Raw genomic sequence first — 26,985 nt, 5'->3', positions numbered from 1 at the left:
GAAACTGAAGTCATTTCAGTGGAACCGGAAGAGGCTACAGGACAAAAGTTCAACAATCTATTGGGCAACTGGGGGCAGTAGATGAGGCTTTCTTCCCTCATACAGAATTCTACAAAACTAGCAGCAAGGACTCACCCAGCCCAGCCCTGGAGTGGTCTACCTCAATCACAACTTAACTGCAGTCTAAGACAGAACAAGAGTGCTCCAATTTCCGCATTTAATATATGTGCTTTGGCTCCCTCAACTATAATAAACAGCTGGCGTATGCTCTGAACAGGACATGGGTCCATATAGATAATGGACACTTGATTCCCAGGTCAAGGGAAGTTTTAATCTCCCTTCTCTGTTACCAATATGCAGCACATAACTCAGACTTTCTTGCGGTTGGGGGACATTGCACAAGTTACTACTTGTGTAACGATATATCTGTAAGAGACATTAGTTAGTGATAGATTCTTTACCTTAGAATATCCCCAGGCGTCAGACTAGATCCGGAAATTTTTGTGTAGCAGTACCCTTGCGCGTCGGTAGGCGTCGTCTGCAGCTCCGCGTCCGTCGTCGGCGTCGTGGGCACCGTGATGACGTCGTCGGAGTACTTAGACGCCGCCTCCGCGTGCTGACGTCAGTTCTTAGACACAGCTTTTCCGCGCCAGAAACGCAGAGCTATGCTAAAAACTAACACTGGCGCCTTGAAACTAGAGCCCTGAAAGGGGATGACCTTAACCCTAGATATCGGTTCGCAGAACAGGGAGGATGGGTGGGTCGGTAAGGAATCTATCACTAACTAATGTCTCTTACAGATATATCGTTACACAAGTAGTAACGAATATGCTACTTACCAGTATGCATCTGTTCTTGGCATATAGGGCTGCTGACATTCATATCTGTGCATAGATCGCCGCCTAGTGTTGGGTCCGGATGATTGCACATTGTTGTCCTGGAAGAGTCCTCGAAGTATCACGAGATAGGTGGCTCCTCCCCTGGACTACAGTGCGCATGGGCATCAACTCCATCCTCAGATTGTTTTTAGCCATTGTGGCAAAGATGGAGTGAAACTCTGTGAATGATGACCATGCTAGGAGTATGTGTGAACGCTGCAGCCGCTACAGGCGCCGGGGAGGAGGGCAGGCAATATTAATGTCAGCAGCCCTACATGCCAAGAACAGATGTATACTGGTAAGTAGCATATTTGGTTCGAGGCATGTGGGCTGCTGAATTCATATCTGTGCATAGAATACATAGCAGTCCCTCCATTAACGGCGGTCGCCTGGGCCAGCTGCAGCAGTTGGGAAAAGTGTTTTAGAACAGCCTGCCCTACAGCTGCCTGCTGTTTGGAGTGAAGTTGTGTATGCGGAGAGCCGCTAATACATCCCCAAAGAGGCACACCGGTATAGATCACAGGAAGTGGTTCAAAGTTCATTTGAAAATAATATTTATTTTCTTCAATTCGTTTTTCTCATGTTTTCATTCTTATGTTGATACTTAGTTTGATATTAACAGCATATCAGAAGACAACGTGTATTCGTTAAGGGTTATCATATGAACATTTAGCTCCAATGCATTTCGGGCTTGAGAGCCCTTGGTCACGGAGAGCTGAGGAGGAAGAGCAAAAACGGGTGTCAGAGAACGGGTAAAATGAGAAAAGATGGGGACGTTTACTCGTGCTAATGGTGTGTGGGCTGGGTTGTTAACAAACCTAAATAACGTGCACGAAGTTAAAGTGGGGTTCTGGGGTCGGTGCAAGGGGTATTACCGCGTGTGCCATATTAAACGAGCGTTTTAAGAAGAAACAAAACAAAGTACGGGCGCTTATACAAGCGCTGCGAGAGAGATCAAATCTTACTTCATAGTGACTGGTAGCGCGAGGCTCCGCTATCTGCTGGTATTCCGCTCGTTGTCAACGGTGCTCGTGTGAAAGGCTACAATGTATGCGGGCAAAAAAGTGACGACGGACTAACATTAAGGGTTGACTCATGTGGAAGGGAGTGATTGGTGGTGAAAATACGGCGGCCATTATATAGTGGAGGGTTAATGAGAGTTTACATGTAAGGGAGAGACAAAGGGTGAAAAGACAGGTAGAAAAGGGTGCCGGAGTGTGGTGAAACAGATAATTATACTATGTCATGAATACATCTGAACAGTATATCAAAGGAAACAGCCAAATTCAGTACGATCATTGAGCCCATGGGGCTTCAGGGTATGCAATAGATAAATCCATTCAAGTTCTCTCCTTAGTAGTAGTTTGGTGTTATCAATGCCTTCTTTCCTGGAAACAGTCTCTAAGACTATGAATTTCAGTTGGGCGATGGTGTGGCGTGCATCAATAAAGTGCATGGCAATGTTAGATTTTTCCAATCTCAATCTGATGTTAGACTTATGCTCGTTAAGGCGAGTTTTTATTTTCCGTTCAGTCTTACCAACGTAAAGTTTGCCACAAGGACATTTCAGGGTATAAATTAAGTTGGAGGAGTCACAGGTTGCATCGACTTGAAGTTTGATGTTGTGTCCTTTCATAGGATGCTGTATGGTATTACCTTTAATGACATTATGGCAATGGCTACAGTTTAAGCAAGGTTGAGTGCCACGGTGGTGTTTAGGTTCATCGGTGGGCCTGGCAAGGATCTCTTTGATGTTTCTACTCCGGGTGTGAGCGAATATCGGAGGCTTGTCAAAGATTCCCTGAAAATCAGGATCATTTTGTAGAATGGGCCAGTGTTTCCATATAATCCTTTTGTAAGCTGGGCTTGCTGTGGAAAATTTTGAAACTAGCACCATGCGTTGTTCTGAGCTTTTCTGGGTCTTGACCAGGCTGTTGGACCTGGAGATGTTGGCCACACGTGATTGTGCTTTTTGCAAAACAGTATCAGGGTAACCTCGTTCAAGGAATCTGTTGTACATTTCCATAATGCGGTTATCAATGATGGTGTCGTCAGATACAATACGTTTGACTCGCAACATTTGAGAGAACGGAAGGTGTTCCTTCAAAGAGCCTTGGTGGAAACTGGCATAGTGAAGAGAGTTGTTGCGATCAGTGCTCTTTCGGTGGAGATCCATGATGATCCCTGCTGGGGTGTTTTTGATATGAACATCAAGAAACGCAATTTCAGTTTCACTGATTTGCCAAGTTAGCTTAATGCGTGGGTCTTTACTGTTGATTTCTGTCAGTAAGTCATGCAATGATTCTTTAGTGTCAGTCCATAAGAAAAATAGGTCATCAATGTACCGCACGTACAATTTGGAGTGATTTTGAAAGTTTGCATTGGTGTATATGTAGTTTCTTTCGAAGTTCTCCATATATGTATTCGCATATGACGGGGCAGCACAGTTTCCCATTGCCATTCCGGAGAGTTGCAAGAACCATTGGTCATCAACTTTGAAGTAGCTGTGGTACAAGATGAATATCATCAATTCCATTAGGAACGTCTGCATTTGTGGGTCAATGTCACTTTTAAGTAAGATCTGTTCAATGGCTTCAATTCCCCCTAGATGGGGTATAGAAGTATATAATGAGCTCACATCAGCTGTACAGAGGACAAACGACTCATTGTTCAAACTTTGAGCACTGGATAATTTTGTGAGAAAGTCCGTGGTGTCTTTGATATAACTCACTGATTGGGTGACTAGGGGTTGCAGATATTTGTCAACGAATTTGCCAGTCATTTCGTGAATTGATCGTTTAGTGGAGACTATGGGCCTGAATGGAGGGTCCATGAGGTTCTTATGGATTTTAGGACACATGTACATCGTCGGGCTTTTGGGATGATCAAGTATCAAATACTTCTTAGTCCGTGTTTCAATCACACCGGCTTGATGTGCTTTGTTGACTAGATCTTTGAGCAGGCCTTGGTATTCATTGGTGGGATTATAATTCAATGCCATGTAGGTCGAGGTGTCTTGGATGTGTTCATATAGTTTCTGTGTATACATCTCACTGTTGAGTATTACTAAGGCGCCGCCTTTATCAGCTTTAGTAAGTTTGATCTTGGGGTTGTTAGCAAGCGATTTTAGTGTGTCACGGTCTTTGTTGGTTAAATTTTGAGTTCTCCTAGGTACTTTGAAGTTGATGTTAGCTAGGTCTTTCCGAACTAATGTCTCAAACAAATCAATGCACTTATGGCTGGTGGGTGCTTGATACGTGCTGGGAGGTCGTAAGCCTTTGAGTTCATCATCCTTAGTGGTGGTTGAAGGAGGCAGTACATTATCATAGAAATGTCTCAGTCTCAACTTGCGGGTAAACTTAAAGGTACTGACTTCGAGTTCCAAGAGGTTGGTAGGTGTAGTGGGAATGAAATAAGTACCCTTTTCAAGAAGATTCATTTGGTGATTAGAGATTTCTGTCTCAGAGATGTGGATTACGAGACTGCTTTCTTTGGTTTTAGATCCTTTTTGGCAACCGTACTCCTTGTTGCGGGTGGACTTTTGTCTTTGTCTTTTGGCCTTGCTCCGCCTGAGTCTTCGGGTTGGTCTGGGCTGACCTCTAAAAAAGGGCGTGTGGATTCAGGTGTACTTTGTTCTTGGCTGGTACTAGGCGCACTGGTCTGTTCATTGTTTGGTGGGTGCCTAGCGGTTGGTGGTCGTCTAGTTGGGCGGTTGGTGGAGTCTGTGTCAGATGATGAAGTATCCGTTTGAGTATTAAACGGTCTGTTACGGCGTCTTTGGGCGTAGACATCAGCCCATGAGTAAACCTCATCCAGCTTGTAGTCAAGCGTATCGCGACGGAACTTCCTGACTTTGCGTTCATGAATTTCTTTCTGGTATTTATCAAGTATCACTTTGGTTTCATCAAGCATAGAGGTGAGTTCCTCTGATGTTAATAGATTTTTAATTTCATCATCAATCTCTTTCATTTCTGCCTCCAATTCCTTAAGGATACCAGCCAATTCCTCCACAATCAGTAGTATCAGGTCAAGACTACATTTGTTCAAAATCCCGTTCCATTTCTCCAAGAAGGTTTTTGAATTTTTGCAAAGTGAGGGCTTTAGTGCAATTCGTAGTCCACGTGGGATTCTGAGTGCCCTGTGATATCGCAACAAAGTGCTCGCATGGAGCTTTTGATTGATGTGCCGTTTGGGTAGGTAAATTAACTGTTTCACGCATTGCTCCTTATTTCTGGTTGTGGTAGTGGGACTTATGTCTTCCTCTATCAGCGAATAAATTCGTTCTTACTCTGATTCGTCATATGCTAATGTGTGCGCTCTCGCTTCTGTGCTCCTGCTTATATCGTCGAATTGCATTGTGGAAGCGTGCTACCCCACCGTGGGCGGAGATAAGAATTGACAATCAGAAGAGATGGGGGGGTGCACAACAGTGAACGTTGGTACGTTAAAGCAAAATGTCAAGAAGTTCTGGGTGCCAGAACTTCTTGACATTTTGCTTTAACGTACCAACGTTCACTGTTGTGCACCCCCCCATCTCTTCTGATTGCTGTTTGGAGTGCACATCAACACAGTAGTGTTTTGTAAATGTGTGTGTGGTAGACCATGTGGCTGCTCTACATATGTCTTCCAAAGGAATATTTCCAAGGAAAGCCATGGAGGCCCCCAACTTCCGGGTGGAGTGGGCCCGCGGTGGAATGGTTAGAGTGCGCTTGGCTTTCTGATAGCAGATCTGAATACACTTAACGATCCACCTGGCTATACCAGCCTTGGAAATGGGGTTGCCCTTGTGTTGTGGCGAAAAGGCAACAAATAGTTGTTTTGTCTTCCGAAAATCTTTGGTCCTATCAATGTAATACATTACGGCCCTCTTGACGTCAAGCGTGTGGAGCATCCTCTCCGCAACTGACTCTGGATTTTGGAAGAACACAGGTAGTTCTATAGTCTGGTTGATATGGAACTGAGAAACTACCTTAGGAAGGAACTTAGGGTTAGTGCGAAGCACCACCCTGTCGGAATGAATCTGAATAAATGGCTCTTGGACAGTTAGTGCCTGGAGTTCACTAACTCGTCGTAGCGACGTAATCGTTATCAGGAAAGCCACTTTCCATGTCAAGAACTGAATATCGCATGAATGCAGTGGCTCGAAAGGGGGGACCCATCAGCCTGGTGAGGACCACATTTAGGTTCCATTCGGGAGCTGGTGGGGTCCGCGGAGGAATGACTCGTTTGAGTCCTTCCAGAAAGGCTTTAATGGCAGGCACTCTGAAAAGGGAGAGGTGCTGTCTGTTTTGGAGATCAGCAGCCATTGCGGATAGATGTATACGAATGGAAGCATAGGCCAGATTACATTTGTACAGATGTAAGAGATAACAAATGATGTTCTGAATAGATGCATTCAGCGGGTTAATGTTGTGGTCTGCACAATAAATGACAAACCGCTTCCATTTCGCCGCATAGCATGCTCTGGTGGTGGGCTTCCTTGCCTTCTTGATTAGGTCCATACAGTCAGGAGGTAAGTTGAGATAGCCAAACTCTAAGACCTCAGGAGCCAGATCGCCAGGTTGAGCTGTTGCGGATCTGGATGCTGAATGTCTCCATAGCTCTGCATCAAAAGCCTGGGTGGGAGGTGCAGCTTTTGATGCGGTACCACGGACAGTGCCAGAAACGTTGTGTACCATGGTTGGCGTGCCCACGTCGGAGCAACCAGGATGAGAGTCATCGAGTGCTGCTTCAGCTTGCGTGCCACCAGCGGTATTAGAGGTGCTGGGGGAAAAGTGTACGCAAATTTGCCCGACCAGTTCATCCATATCGCATTGCCCTGAGACTGTGGGTGTGGAAACCTGGCGGCAAAGCTTCGGCATTTGGCGTTTTCCTTTGTGGCGAACAGGTCTATCTCTGGATGACCCCACCTTAGGAAGTACGGGTGGAGTACTGATGGATGTATCTCCCACTCGTGCATTTGGTGGCTGTACCTGCTGAGCAGGTCCGCCATCTGATTGTCCTTGCCCTGGAGGTGTTCCGCCATGAGGAAGATATTCCTTTGAATGGCCCACTTCCACATGCTCTGAGCCAGATGAGACAACTGTGGAGAGTGAGTACCTCCCTGCTTTTGGATGTTGTACATGGCCTTCATGTTGTCCGTCCGGATCAACACGACCTTGTTGCACAGATGTACCTTGAATGCTTTCATTGCCATGAAGATAGCCATCAGTTCTAGAACATTGATGTGCATCTTCCTCTGCTGTGGCGTCCATAGTCCCTGCACTGTGTAGTGGAGTACATGAGCTCCCCAACCCTGGAGAGAAGCGTCCGTCGTCAGAATGATCTGTGGCACAGGCTCCTGGAACAGTCGTCCCTTGCAAAGGTTTTGTGGATTCCACCAATGCAGAGAGTTGTATGCACGACCAGTTACCAACACTAGGTCTTTCAACAGTCTGTGAGCCTGAGTCCACTGACGTGCTAAGCACTCCTGAAGCGGACGCATATGTAGTCTCGCGTGCGGGACTATGGAGATGCAGGAGGCCATCATGCCTATCAACTGCATGAACACTCGTGCTGGAAGCGAGTGTTGAGGTCTGAATTTCTGTATCAGCGATTGAATGCTGCCGACCCTCACTGAATTTGGCTGTGCTGTGGCTGCCAGAGTGTTTATTGTCGCACCCAGATACTGCCGTATGTGGGCGGGTTGCAGGTGGGACTTTGGGTAATTCAGTGAGAATCCCAGATCGTGAAGGTGAATGGTGTGGGACATGTGGGCGGCGCACTGCTGGGCTGACTTTGCCTGGATTAGCCAGTCGTCCAGATAAGGGTAGACGTGAATATTCTGTCTCCTTAGGTGTGCCGCTACCGTCGCCAGGCACTTTGTAAACACCCTGGGTGCCGTGGTGACTCCGAAAGGTAGAACCTTGAACTGGTAATGTTTGTTGTGGATGGTGAACCGGAGGTATTTTTTGTGTGACGGGTGCAGCGGAATATGAAAATACGCATCCTTCAGATCTAAAGTTGCGAGAAAATCCCCCTGACTGAGCAACGGTAGGACTTGCTGCAGTGTTAGCATGTGAAAGTGCTCCGACAGAATGTACTGATTGAGGGGTCTGAGGTCCAGTATGGGTCTGAGGGACCCGTCCTTTTTTGGTATCAAGAAGTACAGTGAGTAAACTCCTATGCCTCTTTCTTCCACAGGCACGAACTCGATTGGCCCTTTTTGCAGCATGACGAGTACCTCCTGCTACAATAAGTGCAAATGCTCGGTGGACATAAAACGGTGTCTTGGGGTATGTTGGGTGGAGTGGATGTTAACTCCAAACAATAACCGTACTGGATAAGCTGTGTGACCCACCTGTCTGTAGTGATGGACTTCCAGACTGGCAGGAACTGTTGAAGTCTCCCCCCGACAGGTGTTGCGTGGTCGGGGGGCAGTGACAAGGCGTCACTGTTTGTTATTGGCGGAGGATCTGGAGTTGTAGTTTCCACGACCTCTGCCTTTGGCGCTGTTTCCACGATATCCACCTCTACTTTGTTTGGTGTATGTGGTCTGCGTGCCTCCCTTATAGTACTGTGTGTTTTGGGAAAGCTGGCCTCTGGAAACACCTCTATTGCTTGAGCGACGCAAAGAACCACCCCTGAACTGCTGCGACTGTAGAGCCCCCATGGACTTTGCAGTCTCAGTGCCTTTCTTGATTTTTTCCAAGGTGGTGTCCACCTCTGGTCCAAATAGATGGTCAGGGTTTACTGTTTGATTTAAAATGGTGGTCTGTATCTCTGGCTTGAACCCGGAGATTCTGAGCCAGGCATGTCGTCTCAGCATGACACTAGTGTTAACAGCTCTGGCCGCGATGTCTGCTGTGTCCAGTGCACATTTAATAGAAGCATTTGATATGAGCTTCCCTTCTTGGATGAGCATCTCAGCTGCCTCTTTGTATTCCTCTGGCAGGTGCTGTAACAGGGTCTCAAGTGTGTCGTAATGGGCCCTGTCATACCTGGCTAGAAGTGCCTGAGTGTTTGAAATGCGCCAGATATTGGCCGCTTGAGCTGCCACCCTTTTCCCTGATGCCTCAAACACCTTAGATTGCTTATCTGGGGGAGGAGCATCACCCGTTGTTTGTGAATTAGCCCTCTTCCGGGCATTAGAAACAACTAGAGAGTCCAATGGCAACTGTCCCTTAATGTAAGTAGGGTCTCCAGGCGCCGGTTTGTACTTCTTTTCAATTCTGGGGTTCATCACCCTGGCTCTGGTAGGCTCCTTAAAGATTTCCCCAGCATGCTTCAAGACACCCTTCAACATAGGCAGAGTCTTGACAGTCCTTTCTGAGGTGGAAAAGGTGTCAAAAAGAAAGTCTACTTCAATGGGGTCAGCATGAAGCTGGACGTCATGATTCTTAGCAGCCCTTTCAATGAGGGCATTAAACGCTGCCGAATCCTCGGTAGGCGACGTTTTTACAGCATACACTTGAGTGTCTGGGGTAGAGTGAGGATCACCTGGGTCAGCAGCATCTGCCCAGGGTTCATTTGTATCATCTGGATCAGTGTCCACAGGATAGCTGTATTCATCATTATCACCTTCCCCAGTGTCCACATCTGAATAAGTTGGTGAGACATCATGGCCACGAGGGGATATAGGTTCCAGAAGCACAGGTCTTGAAGTAGAATCTTTTTTCTTCTTCAGTGGAATTTTATAGGACTCCATTGGCTGTTCCGGGGCGATTTTCTGCTTATAAAGAGAAAGTCTGCCTGTCTCGGCCTCGATAAACTGTTCCTGTTGCTCTTCCAACGAGGATTGTCGATGCTTTATGGCCGGGACCACAGTTGTCGACTTCGGCACCGAGGACACCTTCTTGGGCACGTCGGTGGCCATTTTAGGGGCGAAAGCCTTTGGCACCACTTTCGGCGGCAGCGTGAAGTGGATGGGCGTCGATGTCTTCTGAGGTTTATCGGCAGGCTTCAAAGGTGGAGGATATTTAGGCCAGACACTTGAGGCTTTGTTCTTGATGCGCTTCAGGGAGTCTGCCACCTGCTTTGAGAAGGAGGCGGACGGCTGCGTCGACTCGACGGGATCCTTCGAGGCACCACCAGGCGTGGACTCGTGGGTCATTCCGCTCTTGGCCTTGTCTTGTCGACGCGGAGGCTCGAGAACCTTCGGATCACCGAGTCCTTTGTCGGTGTCGAATGTCTTCGGCGCCGATTTGTTCGGGTCGACTGCCTTGACCTTAGCCTTCTGCGTGCTAGACTTCGTCTCGACGCCCTTGAGCGGTTTCTTCGGGTCGATAACGCTCTTCTGCTTCGTCGGTGCCGACAGGTCCGAGGACTTCGAGCCGACCAAAGCAATACAAACTTTCGGTTTTGATGTAGTCACCAGTGCTTTTGCTTGCGTCGAGACCGGAGCTTTCACTTTCAATTTCGCAGTTTGCGGCTCCTTAGATCTGTCCGAAGCCGAGCCTGAAGGCGGGGCCGTAGAACTTATTGGAAGATCTTGGGTAAGGCCTAGTGGCGATCCCTTGACCTGAGCCTTATAAAGCGTTTCGGCCCCAATGTCAGTTTGTGTGCTTAGCTCTTCGCTCGAGCTATCTTCCATAGCCCCAAAGGCCCCATCGTCGTCCCCTACCTCGTCGACGACTTCTTCCGCTTCGAGCATTTCAACATCCGCGTCGTAGTTGGAGTCGACGTCCAACGCGGGATTCAACAGGTTCTCTCGAACCTCCCGGTCTGCTCCTTCGTCATCCCCGGCATCGAATATGTACACAGGCTCCGGTGCAGTCTGCTGGGCTTCCTTGCGCGCAGCGCGTCGATGCAGAAGTGTCTTCTTGGATCGAAAACGGGAACAAGCCATGCAGATGGCTTCATCATGATCCGGCGACAGATACTTGTTGCACACCGGGTGGACGTCGATGTGGGGATACTTGGAGTTGCACACGGGACATCTCTTGAACGGGCTCCGTTCCATGATGGTTCGTAGATAAGGCCTCTGGCGTCGACCGGGCATTCAGCGTCGAGAAGCACGCGGCTGTCCTGGAATCCGGCTCGGAACTGAGCTGGAAAGAACTAGGCACCGAACGCAAGACTATACAGACGAAAAACTAAAGGCCTTTTGGCCTTAAGAAAACTTTATATCGATTCCGACTTGAGTGAACCAATATGCATCCGAACCCAATGGCGGAAAAAAACAATCTGAGGATGGAGTCGATGCCGATGCGCACTGTAGTCCAGGGGAGGAGCCACCTATCTTGTGATACTTCGAAGACTCTTCCTGGCCAACAATGTGCAATCATCCGGACCCAACACTAGGCGGCGATCTATGCACAGATATCAATTCAGCAGCCCACATGCCTCGAACCTTGTGCATCTGAAAGAGACACGTTAGTGATAGATTCCTTACCTTAGAATAGATACCCCAGCAATACCATCCCCGGTGGTGGGTCTGCGAACCAATAATCACACCAGAAAGTCCTGGAGGACGGAGTGGACAAAGAAGCCATCCCTCCAGACTTGGCTGTGCAGGCAATAGTGTCTTGCGAACGTGTGCAGCGAGGCCCACGTAGCTGCCTGGTAAATGTCCTGCAAGGGCACTCCTCGGCCCAAGGCAGTTGTAGTCGCTGTGGCCAGAGTGGAATGAGCCCTCAGCCCAACAGGGGGTTCCTTCTTAACCAAGTAGTAACACGCCAGAATACACAAGATGATCCACCGCGAGATGGTCCGCTTGTGCACCGCTTTCCCCTTCTTAGCGCCCACGTAACCAACAAAGAGTTGGTCATCCACCCGGAACTGGCGTGTGCGATCCAGATAAAACGAGAGCGCACGTTTTGGGTCCAGACGGTGGAGCCTCTCTTCCTCTCTCGAGGGATGCGGAGGCAGAAAGTAGGTGGGCAAGGTGATGAACTGCCCAATGTGGAAGGCTGTGACTACCTTGGGCAGGAAAGAGGGCCTTGTCCGCAACACAACCTTGTCAGGATGGACCGAAAGGAAAGGAGGTTTACAGGATAGAGCCTGGAGCTCACTCACTCTCCTGGCAGAGGTGATGGCTACCAGGAAGGCAGTCTTCAAAGTAAGAAGGCGAAGAGGACAGTTGTGAAGTGGCTCAAAGGGAGCGCACATCAGAAAAGTTAGAACCAAGTTCAAGTCACACTGAGGCATCACAAAGGGCACAGGAGGGAACGTATGTGTGATGCCTTTCAAGAATCGGTTAACAATAGGGGACTTGAACAAAGAAGGTTGATCAGGCAGCCTCAAAATTGCTGACAGAGCAGAAAGGTAGCCCTTGATAGTGCCCAGAGCAGAGCCCTGCTGGGCAAGAGAAAGAAGAAAGAGAAGAACCTCAGAAAGAGGGGCAGAGAGAGGATCCACAGCCTTTGCTGTGCATCATGCCACAAATCTGTTCCATCTGCAGGCGTATACCGACTTTGTGGAGGGACGCCTGGCTGCCAGAATGATGTTACAGACTTCAGGAGGCAAGTCAAATGGCCTCAACTGTCGCCGCTCAATCTCCAAGCATGGAGGTGGAGACTGGACAGGTTCGGGTGGAGGACCGTCCCCTGCTGCTGCGACAGAAGGTCCTCCTGAAGAGGCAGACGAACCGGGGGATCGACTGACATACTGAGTAGCTCGGGATACCAGTACCTTCGTGCCCAGTCCGGAGCCAAAAGGATGACTTGTGCCCGGTCGCGCCAGATCTTATTTAGCACTCTGGGCAGAAGTGGTATAGGCGGAAAGGCGTACAACAGACCGCAACTCCACTCGTGACGAAAAGCGTCTCCGAGTGAGTGCCGCCTTGGAAATTCCAACGCGCAGAACTGATGACATTGCGCGTTCTCTTCGGTGGCGAATAGATCTAACCAAGGCTCTCCCCACTGCAGAAAGAGACCTTGCGCCACGTCAGAGTTCAGACGCCATTCGTGATCCATCATGCAACGGCGGCTGAGTTCGTCCGCCCTGGCGTTCAGAGAACCTGCCAGGTGTTGAACCACCAGGGTCACGCCCTGATTCTCCAGCCATTGCCAGAGGCGCAAAGCCTTCTGGCATAGGGTCCACGACTCCACCCCGCCCTGTTTGTTGCAGTACCACATGGCGGTGGTGTTGTCCATGAACACGTGCACTACACTACCGCGGTCAGCATCTTGAAATTCTCCCTTCGAAGGAAGCCGTTGACGTTCCGTAGGTCCAAGATAGGGCGTAGGCCCCCTTTGCCCTTCTAGGGTACCAGAAAGTAGTGGGAGTAGCAACCACGTACTACTTCTGGCCCAGGAACACGCTCGATGGCCCCCTTGGCCAAGAGGGCGGAAACTTCCTCCTGCATAAGCCGCAAATGATCCCCCAATACGCGGTGGTGTTGCGGTGGCATGGCTTGAGGGGTCGTCTCGAAGGGGAGGGAGTAGCCCCTCCGGACGATCTGCAGCACCCACCTGTCCCAAGTGACAGTGCGCCAGTGAGAGTGGTGATGGCGAACCCTGCCCCCCCCCCCCCCCACTGGCGTCACATGGGCCGAGAAGCACTGACTAGGAGGGTTTAGAGGCGGATGCTGCGGGGGAGGGTGTGGACTGGCCTCGTCGTTGTCCCCGACCGCCTCCAAGGCGATTTCCACGGCTGTCACCGCGCTGGATGGTAGTCTGCGGCGTGTGGCTGACAGCACGTGTGGGGGCGCCTCTTCCTTGGCCACGAAAGGAGCGAAAGGCACCAGTTTGCTGGCGCGGGGCCGAGAGGCCCAAGGACTTGGCCCTAGCCCTGGAGTCCTTAAAGCGCTTAAGGGCATGGTCTGCCTTGTCGCCAAAAAGGCGGCGGCCATCAAACGGCATGTCCATCAATGTGTTTTGGACATCAGCCGAAAAGTTGGCGGACCTCAACAAGGCATGGCGTCTAATCGCCACTGTCGTTGCCATCGCTCTACCTAGTGAGTTGGTGGTATCCAGCCCACACCGGATAGAATATTTGGCTGCATCCCGGCCCTCCACAAGGGCTTGGCCGAGTTTGGCCCGTACCTCCAACGGACACTCTGGCAGCACTTCCGCAACCGTATCCCACAGAGAGGGGGTGTAGCGGCCCAAGAGGCAAGCGGTGTTGGAAGACCGCAGTCCCAGACTAAGGGAGGAGAAGACCTTTTTACCGTACATCTCGTACCTCTTGGATTCCCGGTCCGGCGGAGCAGACGGGAATGCGGTCTGGGAAGTGGATGCCTGGATGACCAGGCTTTCGGGGGTGGGGTGGGTGGACAGGAAAGCTGGGTCGCCCTGGGCCGGGCGGTGGCGTCTGGCCACGTTCCTATCTACGGGCCAACCTGTAGCGGGCCTGGACCAAGTGCCCAAAAGAACGTCGGTCAAGGCCTCATTAAACAGCAGCAGAGGCTCCGAGGGGCATGACTGCGGTTTAAGGACCTCAGTGAGGAGGTTAGTCCTCACGGCCGCGACGGGGAGCTCAAGGCTCAAGGCCTTGGCAGCCCTCATCAACACCACACCGTATGTTGCCCCCTCCTCCGAAGCCACGGTAGGAGGCGAGACAAAACCAGTGCCTGTAGAGGTTTTCCAGACCACTGGCATCCCCAAGGTCACCTGTCCAGTCCTCTAGAGGCTGACACTCTCGGGTCAGAGGGTCCTCTGACCCCTCCCAATACTCCTCATCACCCATCTCCTGAACTTCAGGGTTGTCAACCAATGCGGCCGGTTCATTCAAGTAAAACTCCCCAAGCGCCGTCGAAAGCGGCGCCCAGCGGCGCCGTTCCGACGTCGGAACCAGATCCCGAAGCGGTTCCAGTGGGGTCCTGCGGCGCCGGACCCGAAGGCGCCGTCGGGACCGCTGGGCCCGAAGGCGCTGGGCCCGAAGGCGCCAGCGGTGTCGGGACCGCGGGGCCCTGCGACGCCGGGCCCGAAGGCGCCGGCGGTGTCGGGCCGAAGCACCCGACGGCGTCGGGGCCGAAGCCCCCGACCTGCTAGGGGCCCCAGATGGGCCCGCTGGGCCTGAAGGCCCCGCGGAACCCGTCGGAGGTGAGAGGGACCTCATGGCCATGAGGAAGCGCTCAATCTCCTACAGCGGCGCGTCTCGCCCAGGCACCGGAGGGTGTGGGGCTGGACGCGACGCCCACGACTCCGACGGAGCCACGAGGGTGGTGTCACCCGAAACCCCGGCCGCGTCGCGCGAGCGTCGGGGGGGGGGGGGGGGGGGGGGGGGGGGGGGGGGGGGGGGGGGGGGTTCAGAAGAGCGATGACGCCTCTTCGACTTCTTGTGTTTCTTACCGGACAACGAATTTGACCCGGAGGAGTGGTGCCGACTCTCGGAGCTGTGGTGGCTCCGACCCCGCGACCTGTCCCTCAACCTCCCCTGGGACCGGGACCTCTCGCGGCGCGGGCCGACTGCCGGAGTTCGAGTCGCCTGCGGGACCGCTCCCTCCTGGCTTTCGAAGAAAGGGCCCGGCAGTTGGAGCACATTGTGGTCGACGCCTAGACAAGTTAGACACAGGTGGTGAGGATCCGTGACCGACATCGTGCGGTCGCAATCCTCGCAGTGCTTGAATCCAGGCATCCCTATGGCACCGATCGGAGTCGTAAGACTTCGAGAAATGATCAAAAATGATCCAAAAAGTTAGTCAAAAATTGACTAAGGGTTACTGCTTTTTCCAGATCTGCGCTTGCTGGCGCGGAAAAAAGAAGAAGAACTGACGTCAGCACGCGGAGGCGGCGTCTAAGTACTCCGACGACGTCATCACAGCGCCCACGACGCAGACGACGGACGCGGAGCCGCAGACGACGCCTACTGACGCGCAAGGGTACTGCTACGCAAAAATATTTCCGGATCCAGTCTGACACCTGGGGATATTATATTCTAAGGTGAGGAATTTATCACTAACGTTTCTCTTTCAGATCTTCAGGTTCTTAGAGGTTTATATATCAAGGGTGAAATAATAAGGGACAAGTATCACATGATCATCTTTTTCACACAACACCCTCATCAATTTTAGCTAAGTAACTTTACATTGACCCTAGCAATTATTGACGGTGCTTCAGGAGACCATGTTTTATTGAAGAGCTCTTTCGCACGTGATCACTAAATAAGGAGTTTGTCATGTAAGGGGTTGTTCTCAATAGTATCAACCAATATTCCCACATATAGAGAAAATTGGAAGCCGGGATGACTCAGTCCCTTGCAGACGATACAAGGTTTATCATTTGAACATGAGCATCGAGCGCATCCATGTACGTAAAATACTAAAGGGAACGCAAAAAAAATAAAAAAATGTGCTGAAACATGGCTCTCCAGCAATTAAAAACAGTGATGAAAGGAGTGATCAACAAGGCATGATTCCACACATGTGGTGGTACTATCCATAAATCAAATATGTTTGGCGAGGTAAAATGAAGGTGCAGATGAATATCTACTGCTAGCTGTCATTCAAGAGCTGTCTGGCGACACTTATACTACAGATTCCACCATCTTTATAGCAGACTAAGGTGCAACACTTTAATGCAATTCACTACCCATCCCAAATAGTTCATGGCAAGCTACCAAAATATGAAAAAGTTAAGGACTCCATTCAAACGTTCGTTAATAGTGAACTGCATGGAAGAAGACCAGAGCAATATCAATCTGAGACGGTGACAAACAAGAAAATACAGATCTTCCTTGGCCTTGACCCTATACTTTGATGCATATCTCAATGTTTGATTCAATTTGCTATGTCACTATATTCAGAACAATATTTTGAAATGTCAAACAGTCATTTAGCTTACCCTTCTCCTCGTCTCTCCACTTTCTATTCTTTCCAGTTAATTCTCCTCCTCTTCAGGCTTCATACTGCAGAATATATGTTGCAATAAAATCTGTAAAAAAAAAACCAGGAAAAACAAAAATCTACTTTAGGCAGAATATTTTCAGCATGGGTCGGAGGAGAAAACGAATGGAAGAAAATGGTCTGCAGATAACTTCACACCAAACTTGCAGGGCTATAAATATTATAAAGCCGGAAACGTACACAATGCATCTCAAGAGGATACACAAATGATTGTTCATTTCCTTCATGCCTGTCCCCTTTTCAACCCCATCCTACCCTTTCATGACTTAGTTACTCCACTAACTGGCCCAAAGTCTATTTAGTAGCATTCGGACATCCATTCTTCTAAATCAGACAGTGCACTCTGGGATTGCTGGATGTTACACATAGAAGTAAGTCGTCACAGGGTGGGGGTAATCTTGGTAGCTCATTGGCTAATGACAGCTCCACACCCCATGGACACTTTCTTGCCACAAATATGGTACCTCTGGAACCCTGAACCTCAGATCATGCCAGAACTGGAAAGAGGACCAAAGACGGACTGCCCTGCTGACTCCTGGACCTGGCAGGGGAGAGGCTGCACCCTCTGTTGGACTGCGCCTTCTGCACCTTGGGCCAGTGAAGAGATGACTGTGCATGTGGCTCCTGGCTCAAGAGAAAGTTGCTCCCGAGAACCATATCAAAGAAGTAACTCCAATGGTCAGTTAATTGACCCTCTGGAACCAGTTCCATGGCCATCAAAGCTGAAGAAGCCTTATGTAACAAGTTGGTAGCCACATTCTTGGAGGACTCATCAGCTGCATTTGGGCATCTTGAGAACGATCCTCTACAGAAAAAAGTTGCACTTGAGTCTGCTGGACCCAAGAGTGTTGTCCGGGTTGGTCACCCCCAAGGGACACAAGACCCCACCAGAGGATACCACTGGACACCGCTGTGTACGTAAACCACTAGCACAACAGCATCTGGATTTTTACTAGCTTAAATAGGACTTCGAGGGATTACAACGTCTGTGGCTTAAGTCTCACCACCTCCTCTGTGGATCGAGGAAAAACTGCAAGGACACCCCTGTTGACTTCAGAGCACCCTCAGCATTCTGCATTCCCAGCATGAGGACCAGTGCATTAAAGTCAATGGATGTTTTGATGTAAAGTGTGGAACTAGACTTGAGACTGCTTTGGTGACCAGGTAATGGTCCAAATACCCCAAAATTGGCCCCTTCTGACCTTCTTCCTGTCGGATATGGTCACTCCACTCGGGTGAGAGTAGTCAAACACAACTCTCTCCAAACTTTGTGGTTACCAATGGTTGTTTGTGTTGTGGACAAAAATCTATCCCTCCCAACCCCTCCATTGGATTCTGCTCATCTTCATACTACAAATTCATAAAAATATAATCCATTTTTTATAAATTACTGTTGGATTTTTTTTGTGTTGTGTGGCTTTATGTCGTTTTTTGGTGCTTCGAAATGCTTTAGACAATTTCCTTTGTTTAAGCCTTGCTGTTCAAAGCCACAGCTACCTAGGGTTGAGCTAAAGGTTTTTGCAAATGAGTCTGATAGGACTCAAGACAGTATTGTGAGCATATTACATGGGGAGGTCGCACAACCATACCATATAATACACCATAATCCTCACAATACCCTACAATAACATAGAGGCATCTGTAGACTTGGGGTGCCTCCGTCTCAGAGCGTGATACCCTACTTACTGCTTAACGTCAGTGTTCTCACGGGCAACACCTGCTCCTGGTTCCCACTCCAAAAAGGAGCATTGTCAGCAGTCTGGTTTTTATATGGGTGGAGATTAGTCAGTCCTTGCATAGCCTAGTGTGTTTTCTGCAGCACGTGAGAATGCGTTTGTGCGCTTACTAATGATTCATATTATCCACGTGGTGACTTTCTTTTAATCGAGTCGTCTGAATGAATGGGGACTTGTACACAAGTTGTCTACATGTCAAAGAGCCAATTCTATGAGTCTACAAAGAGTTTTAAAAAACTATTGGTAGTGTGTGTAAGCATTACAAATGACAAATGTTTAATTTTTATCGCAAGTCTAAATTCGGAACTAAAGCTATAAATAAAGACAAATAAACAAGGCACGGGGAATGCACATTTGTGAAGACTAGTTCAACTTCTCAGCAAGGGCCACAGAATCTCATTGTTTAGGCCAGTGATCGGTGTCCGTAACCTGAACATCTTTCGTTCTTTCTGAAAAAGGTGTCCTTGGTTGTAGCCAGGGGAAATGGTTTCCAACATTTTCGCTCTACAAAATTAGTAGTCAATGTATTAGTGGTTGACTTGAATAGGTACTCAATTCCTATGTTCATTAACACACAACTTTACCAGTATTAGTTGTCATCTCTACATACCGAGATACATATATACAGGGATAAAGATGCAATTTTGCATGTTGCAGTTCGTAGGACTTCACTGTTTCCGTGGTGTTTCAAGACCAAGACCTAATTCTTTAGTTTGTCCAGTAAGATGGCTTGCATTGCAATTTCTACACGCAAAAAGGCCTTTAACCTCAGAAGTTGCCTGATCCTAGTCGGAGATTCTGTAGGCTTACTGCTGATAGGGTGAGTATGTACCAGTCAGTCCATCAAATTTTGCAACCTTTTGAAAGCAAAAATTGGTTTCCTTATAGTCAACTCTTCTGTAGTGAAGATGTGGGAATTTTTAATGATGATCTTTTTAATTCTATTTGATAATGGGGAGAAAGCGGTCACACAGGTGAATCCTTCTTAGGTGGTTCTGTGTGTGGGTTCCAGTAGAGCTTTAGGTTTGTTAGTTCTTGGACTATTCACAGATTTTGGCATAACCCTTTTAGGGTATACATTGCAAAAAACACAGTTGATGGACAGAATGTAGAACAATGTCATACATTCACCCCAGTACAAGGATCTGGGCCTAAATCCATCGTTTTTTTGCACTCCACACCACCCTGGGTTAGACACTGGCTATATGCAAATCAGCTCTGACCCTGTGCCTCATGGGAACAGTCCAGTCCGAACTACCAAGCCATGTCTTTCCCAGACCGGAATCAAGCATCCAAGGACCGGTTTCTGGCTATCAGCCTTCATCAGTCTGGATAGCTTGACTCCAGTGGTGTGGAGAGCCTGGGACTCACGTCTGAGTATACCCAGCACACTCGGGGCAAAAAAACGATGGATTTAGGCCCAGATCCTTGACCCCACTGCAATTTCATAGTAAACAAAGGAACTGTCCAAAAGGAAGTCTCCTGTAATGCCCAGGATGAGGACTATCAAACCTTAATAGGCTGTTATGACATGTAGGTTTTGGTAGTCATTCTTCCTCTAATAATTGTGATCTCCAGAAGCAAAAAAAAAGATCCGTTTTGTTGATACTGTAGATTTAAATTTCACATAAGTGTCTAGACAGTTGATCCATGTTACAAAGGAGTATTCCGGTTCCACTTCGCCATGTCATATTATCAGGATATCGTCTATGTATCTCAGCTGCAATGAGATGCAATCTTTGTAGGAGTTGTCATCAGTGTAGATTCATTTTTCTCAAAATGGTGCATGTATTCGCTACTAGGCTTGGAACAAAAGTGCTTCCCGCAGACATGCCCTGTATTTGGAGGTAGAAAGTGTTCTGAAATTAGGGGGAAAACATTTTTAGTGCAATGTAGGAGCTAGCCATTACAAAGTTGACCAGTGTAATTTACTCCCAAGTGGTATTTAAGAGTTTGTTGATTACCTTGAGTGTTTCATTTTGAGGAATACTACTGTATATTGCCTCTATGTCTTGTGTTCTTCTGTTATTTGATAGTTTTGATCAAGTGGAGGACGTCCTTCATGTCTTTCAGGGATTAAATCGTAAATTCAACCAAAGGTTTCATGAAAGAAAAACAAAAAAATCACTGGTCATTCAACAGTGACAGGCATTCTGTTCTGTAGGCTTCTGTATTAAGAATGAATCTCTGTCAAGTCAAGTCAATAAATTTATATAGCGCGCTACATACCCAGAGGGTCTCAAGGCGCTTGAAGAAGGGTGGGGAATTACTTGTCAAATATCCACGTTTTAAGTTGCTTTCTGAATGCTCCACCCTTATCGGCTCGTATTAGGATCGTTTAATCATCGGAGAGTGAGGAGAGTGCTCGCTGTTCATCTTTTGTCATATTGTGGAAGATATAGGAAGGATGCGTCAAATTAACCTCTTTTAGGACAACTTATCACCGCTACTGACGGATCATAGGTCGATGGGATGTGTCTTCTGGTGTTTTAGTCTCATCTTTGAAGAAGGCAAAAAGCCTGATCTCTCAAAAGAATTCTGATAAGAGAGGCCCACTGGACATTGCACTGCCTGCCTAGATTGGAGCAGAGTCTAATGATGAAGCATACCACCTATGTGGGTGAGGGCTATTGCATCATGATATAAATATCCTCAGCAGCAATAGAACATATAGAAAACACAGTGATCAAATTACCCAGCGGAATTTTTCAGAATGACAAATTTGGTTCCAGGATTTTGTACTGGGAGTAGGACATGTGATGGACTAGATCAACCACCCATCTCCTCTTTTTGTTAAAGACTCCACAAGAGTAACAGATCACCTAACCTTCATGTCACCCAAATCTCACTCTGGTGGTAGAAGTATGCTGCTCCTGCAAACAACATTTGTGATGGGTACACAAAATGTAGACTCTGACTAACCATAATCTAAGTTTCAAGCCAGTGGAAGAGAATTCTAGAAGTTCCTGTTTCAATCAGCTCACCTTGGGTAAGGGTACCACAATAACGGGAAGTGTGGTTGAGAGAGGAAATCAAGAAACCTATGTACGATGAAAAAGGCAGGTCCTAGAATGCTCAATTAGGAAGATCACTCTAACACTCTCCAACCAGTGAAGACAGAGGCTGGAATTAGTAGACCTATAGAATTCAGGCAAGACTCGCCTTACCCCAAGAAAAAGATTTGACCTTCTGCGAGGCAATCAACAACAAAAAAGGTATCCTGACCAGAGGTGGCTTAACTTGATATAATAGATGTTCCATTTGTGGTATGATACTATAATATGTTAATGTTATGGGTGTCTTATATAGCGCTCGGCTACTCCGAGGAGTGTCCCGGCGCTTTCTGACCCACAGCAAAGCTACAAAAGAAGGCAGGAGAGAAGACGAAGGAAAAAGACCGATCACTGTCCATAGAGCCACGTTTTCAGACCTTCCGTTCGTCTTCCTTCATCTATTTCCACAAGTGAAAAGATTCCGATAAGTTGTGCAGTAATTACAACATAGTTATAGGCTTATGAAATACTCAAAAACAATGCATCAAAATGAGAATTACACCGAAACTAAAATAAACTGGGAGACGTAAGATCTTTTGGATTGGGATCACAGCATAACATTTAAGATTTAGTAGAGTATATTAACAGTTTATAGCTGGGTGATGTCAGATTATTTAGCGTTATCCAATAAAGCTGAATATGCATTATTGAAATGAGCCAAATATCATACAAAACAAATTAAAAAATAGTAATACAAAAATACTAAATGCTAAATAAAACACAATACTAATGTCATAGGATGCAAGTGAGACATTTAGGAGTCAGAAAGAATTAGAACTAGGAAAACATTACACCTTCTGCTTAAAGTTATATACAGCACATAATCCACTCTCAAAAACAAAAATACCTGAATGTCGTCTAGTAACTTCAAGTTCCTGAGTCAAGAGCAGAGAACACAGAGGAACTGAATTCCCAAGATTAAGTTGTGAATAAATCCCATCATCAAAAAGGAGTCTAGAGGGGAAAAGAGAATACGGGTTGCCCTCCACTCTCGAAACAACAACACGAATTAACCCGTACTCTTTAGGCAACAATTTAAAATGGAGTCCGATAGTCGCTTTGGTTATATACTCTGCGAAGCGTACATATTACTTTACTATCAAGTCGCAAAAACCTATCTTCTGTTTTTGTGGTTTATTTGCAACGCTCTCTTGCCTATTACTTAAAACAATTACCCTTAGTCCACTGACAGCCCACCAGAGGGAACGGCAATACCTGGATTAAAATTTATCGAGTGCATCAAATAGCTTCTTAATGAGCAAAAAACCCCACCTATTTGTGAAAAAAGTGTGGAAAGACAAAGTAAGTCCTCACGGGCGAGCAACCCAAGGGGTAACCGGCAGGTACTCACCAGATAAGCCCACTTTTCTCATCATTGGCAGTTACATTGTCGAGAAAAAGGAAAAAGATAAAAAGAGTGTCTAAACAAAATAAGCGCAAGTGATAGAGTGACAATCCATGTATTGCCGTTCCCTCTGGTGGGCTGTCAGTGGACTAAGGGTAATTGTTTTAAGTAATAGGCAAGAGAGCGTTGCAAATAAACCACGAAAACAGAAGATAGGTTTTTGCGACTTGATAGTAAAGTAATATGTACGCTTCGCAGAGTATATAACCAAAGCGACTATCGGACTCCATTTTAAATTGTTGCCTACAGAGTACGGGTTAATTCGTGTTGTTGTTTCGAGAGTGGAGGGCAACCCGTATTCTCTTTTCCCCTCTAGACTCCTTTTTGATGGGATTTATTCACAACCACGAAGCCTTTAATACTGCTAGGCATAACACTTACGTTATTCACAAAGCTAGGGGGAGGGAAAAACACAATGTCTGAAGCACAAAAAGCATTTGGGAGTATGTAAAGCAGTACTCCAGTAACACTATTTTATGTACAATAAAACGCCATTCACAAAACTACAGTCAGAGATGTTCACCGGTGGCAGAGATCTCCGCACGCATTTGACAGTGGTTGGAAAATGGAAATAATTACTACAAAAATGGGCTGGACTAAGAGAAATGTATGGGGTTGGGTTAGGCAAGGACATGCTAATTCAAAACAGACACTCACACAAAAGTAATAAAACTGCTATTCACAAAATCTATTTCTAATGCCAATACAACCAAAATAGTGGTAAGATGGGCTTAAAGACACTATACCAATGCCATAAAAGCTGTGACAGACTCATGTAAAAAGCTATTTGCAACAGTAAATAAGCTCACCTGCCTCCGATCAATGCTATCATGAGTGCCAGCTAAACTTTTTGTCATTCCTTGGCAACATTTTTTCAAGACAAGTTCAAGGTTGTGTACCACGACCTCTCTAGCAACCAATCCGGGAGTCAGGCACCACCCAGAAATGTATGGTTGGATTACCATCAGACAGGACACACCACGGTGAGATTCAATATGATCGAGGTTTCACCTAACTTCTCTTTCTTCCCAACCCTCAGTTACCCAAGTTATGAACCAACTGGCTAAAACTAAATCATGCTCTTCCCTTGATCGCTGTCCTCCCAGGATTTTTCACATGGCTCCTGAAAAGTTAGCGCCTCACTTGCTGACCATTAGTAACCTTATGTTTAACTCTGAATGCTTCCCCTCCAACTGGAAAAATGGCATCAGTGCTTCCTTTACTGAAAAAAAATTTCTTGATAACACTGATCCCAACAACTACAGGCCTATATCGAGATTGCCTTTCCCCGACAAAATAGTTGAAAAGGCTATGACACGGAAATAACTCCTTTTTAGAGACATATGGACACCTTGACCCAACTCAGTTCGGCTTTAGAAGCCATCATAGCACAAAACTCGTCTTAATCACTGCTGCAGAACAGGTCAGGCAAACAGTAGATGAAGCAGGCAATGCCTTAGTGCTTTTAAATCTGTCTGCGACCTTCGATAAGTCAATCACTTCATACTTCTCGATCAACTTGCGACAATCGGGTTTCAGGGTAAAGTACTATTATTGTAATAATTCCTTAGCGACAGAAAACAATTTGTGGCTTAGGAATCCTTCAAATCATATTTAACTCTTCCCTGTGGGGTTCCCCGGGGCTCTTCATGGAGCCCAAAGCATTTCAATCTATATGTGTCACCCTTAACTAAACTGATTATATCTTTTGGGTTCTTAATAGTGTTGTATGCTGGCGAAACAGAAAGAGTGATCTCTGTGGCCAGCAACCCAGAGGACACGGCTACAAGGTACAACAACTGCCTGCTTGAAGTTGGGAACTGCATGGCCTCAAACTGCTTGAAGCTGAACTCCAGTAAGACGAAGGCCCTTATATTTGGTAATATTACCTCGTTTTGGGCACCTTTTTGGTGGCCTCAAACACTAGGTGTGCTTCCCACACAAGTAAGCAAGGCTAAGAACCTGGGAGTCACATTTGACCATTGTCTCTCGTTTGAGGGCCACATTAACACCATAACATCAGCCTTGTTTTTCACGCTTAGAATTATTAAAAATATCTTCCCAATCTTTCCTCAGCGACTAAAAAAACAGTAACCTCAGCATTAGTCCTATCTAGGATCGATTTTTATAACGCCCTTTTTGTTAACATTGGAATGAGATGCTTAACCAAACGACAAATTGTGCAGATTTCCGCAGCTAGTCTTCTACTCAGCATCTCAAAACAAGAATAGTCAGCCCCGGTGCGTAAACAACTGCATTGGTTACTTACCAGCAAGTGCATCATTTGTAAGGCTCTCTGCATTGCCTTAAAGGCCCTCCACAGAATCGGCCCGGAATTCCTCAGGCAGAGTTTCCAATGGTATTCCCTGGCCAGACCACTTTGGTCCGCTTCAGCTAACTCTCTGGTAGTATCTAGATAAAGGTTGGCTGGGGAGGCAGAAGCGTCCTGGTTGGCACAACTAAACTATGGTATACCGTTCCGGTGGAACTGAAGCACGAAACCAGTTTATTGAAGTTCAGGAAGGTGCTCAAAGCTAGTCTTTTTATTCAGTAGATCTGAGCACAGTGTCCGCCTTTCTGAGTTAGTGCCTAGACAACTTAGGGTATTATACACGCTTTATAGATTTCATTTTAATTTCATTGAATTTCATTTCAAATGTACTCCAGTATCCCTGGGAGTATGTCAGGCACCACAAACGGGCAACCACTGGTACTGCAAAACACTCACACAAATCAATGGAGGTACGCTATAGCATTAACACCCCAAAGGAAATAATGTAAAATAAATCAATTCTAATAAAGTTAAATTAAATAAAAATTGTCATTTTGTTTAAAAAAGAAAATCTTAGAATTTAAAACAATTTATAATCAACTTTCTTACAATATCAAATTAATACATTTAAGTGGGTGACTTAAGTACTGCTAAAAATATATTTACATTAAAGCGCATAGCACAAAGTCAATTTAGGAGGTAGCAGTGTTGTATATTTTTCTTTTAAGTAGTATTAGGCTACAACGATTGGTGTCATTGATTTTTGTTTTTATTTTACATCAAATCAGTTTTATTTTTTTAATCAATTCTTTTTTTTAAAAGATTAAATGTTCCTATATATTCCTAAAATGGAATCTTCGACGTGGTGGTCTCCACAAACAGGTGGAAAGTTGCAAATATTAACTTGTAAATTCAGTTGTAGGAGTCTCCAGCTCCTCATTTATGGAGGTCACTAATCTTAAATCGACACTAGGAGTACAGCTCTAATTCATGTGGAGATTTACACCAAGGTATAGGAGTACAGCTACATGCGAGTAGATCTACACACGCAAACTCACCTTTGTGAACCGTTCTACAGTGCTCTGGATACATATAACGCCTTAGGACACATGACTAAACATTCATCTTTGAAGTAGTAATATGATTTGGGCTGGGGTACATTATTAGGTTTTGCTTGCGCTGTGCTTGCAAAATCTATTATATTTAATAGATCTTAACCCCTTCCATGCTCATGACGGCCCCCAGCCGTCATGAGTCACGGTGGGCGTGTGCACACGATGGCAGGGGGCCGTCTGAGCCACGCCCGCACAGTGCTAAATTTGTTTAAAAAAAAAAAGTGCAGGTGCTGAAAATGTTGCCATGGAGGCCACAGCTCACGTCTTCCTCCGGTGAGCCCCACTTTCAACACTCTCACTGCCTCAGTCTCTATCTTCTAACCTTGATCTGTTGTCTGTCCCCTAAGTCTTTGCTCTAAGAGTCTATCCTCTCACCTCTCTAATTGTTTTCTATCATCTTTGTCACACCTGGTGCGTTACCTTATTCCCTGCATTTCTGATTTGCCCTCTACTCATTCTACCCCTGCCCTTTTTTCTTCTTCACTTTTATCCATGCTCTGCTCTCTCTCCCCCGATCTTGGCTCTTTACTATCACTCTTCTAGCAGTGATTAGCTGTGTCTCCATTTTATCATTGGTCTGCTGTTTTTCCTCTATCCTGTCCTCTATTATTATTTTTACATTTCTTATATAGCGCCAGAATCGACCCCCAAAGGGGTATCTCCGCGCTTGCCTTGGGAACCCGTCCTGGTTTTTCCCTGTGAGATAGCCCCTACAGGGCATCCCCAAGGTGAAAGCCAGGCATCCCGCCGCGGTGGGCCG

General features: G+C 46.9%; 1 protein-coding gene across 2 annotated transcripts in view; it reads right to left on the bottom strand.

The window, feature by feature from the left end:
- Positions 1–26,985, bottom strand: part of DENND4C (DENN domain containing 4C) — a 1,503,495-nt gene that overhangs the window by 1,325,379 nt on the left and 151,131 nt on the right. For both annotated transcript variants that reach the window (XM_086951990.1, XM_086951991.1), the window contains exon 2: positions 16,583–16,672. The gene's annotated coding sequence lies outside the window, so the exon portion shown is untranslated. The remainder of the gene's footprint in view (positions 1–16,582; positions 16,673–26,985) is intronic.

This window comes from Lissotriton vulgaris, unplaced genomic scaffold (genome assembly GCF_964263255.1).
Source record: "Lissotriton vulgaris unplaced genomic scaffold, aLisVul1.2 SCAFFOLD_247, whole genome shotgun sequence".
Taxonomy (NCBI): Eukaryota; Metazoa; Chordata; class Amphibia; order Caudata; family Salamandridae; genus Lissotriton; species Lissotriton vulgaris.
Note: the sequence above shows the minus strand (reverse complement) of the source record. Positions and strands in the feature narration are given on the sequence as shown.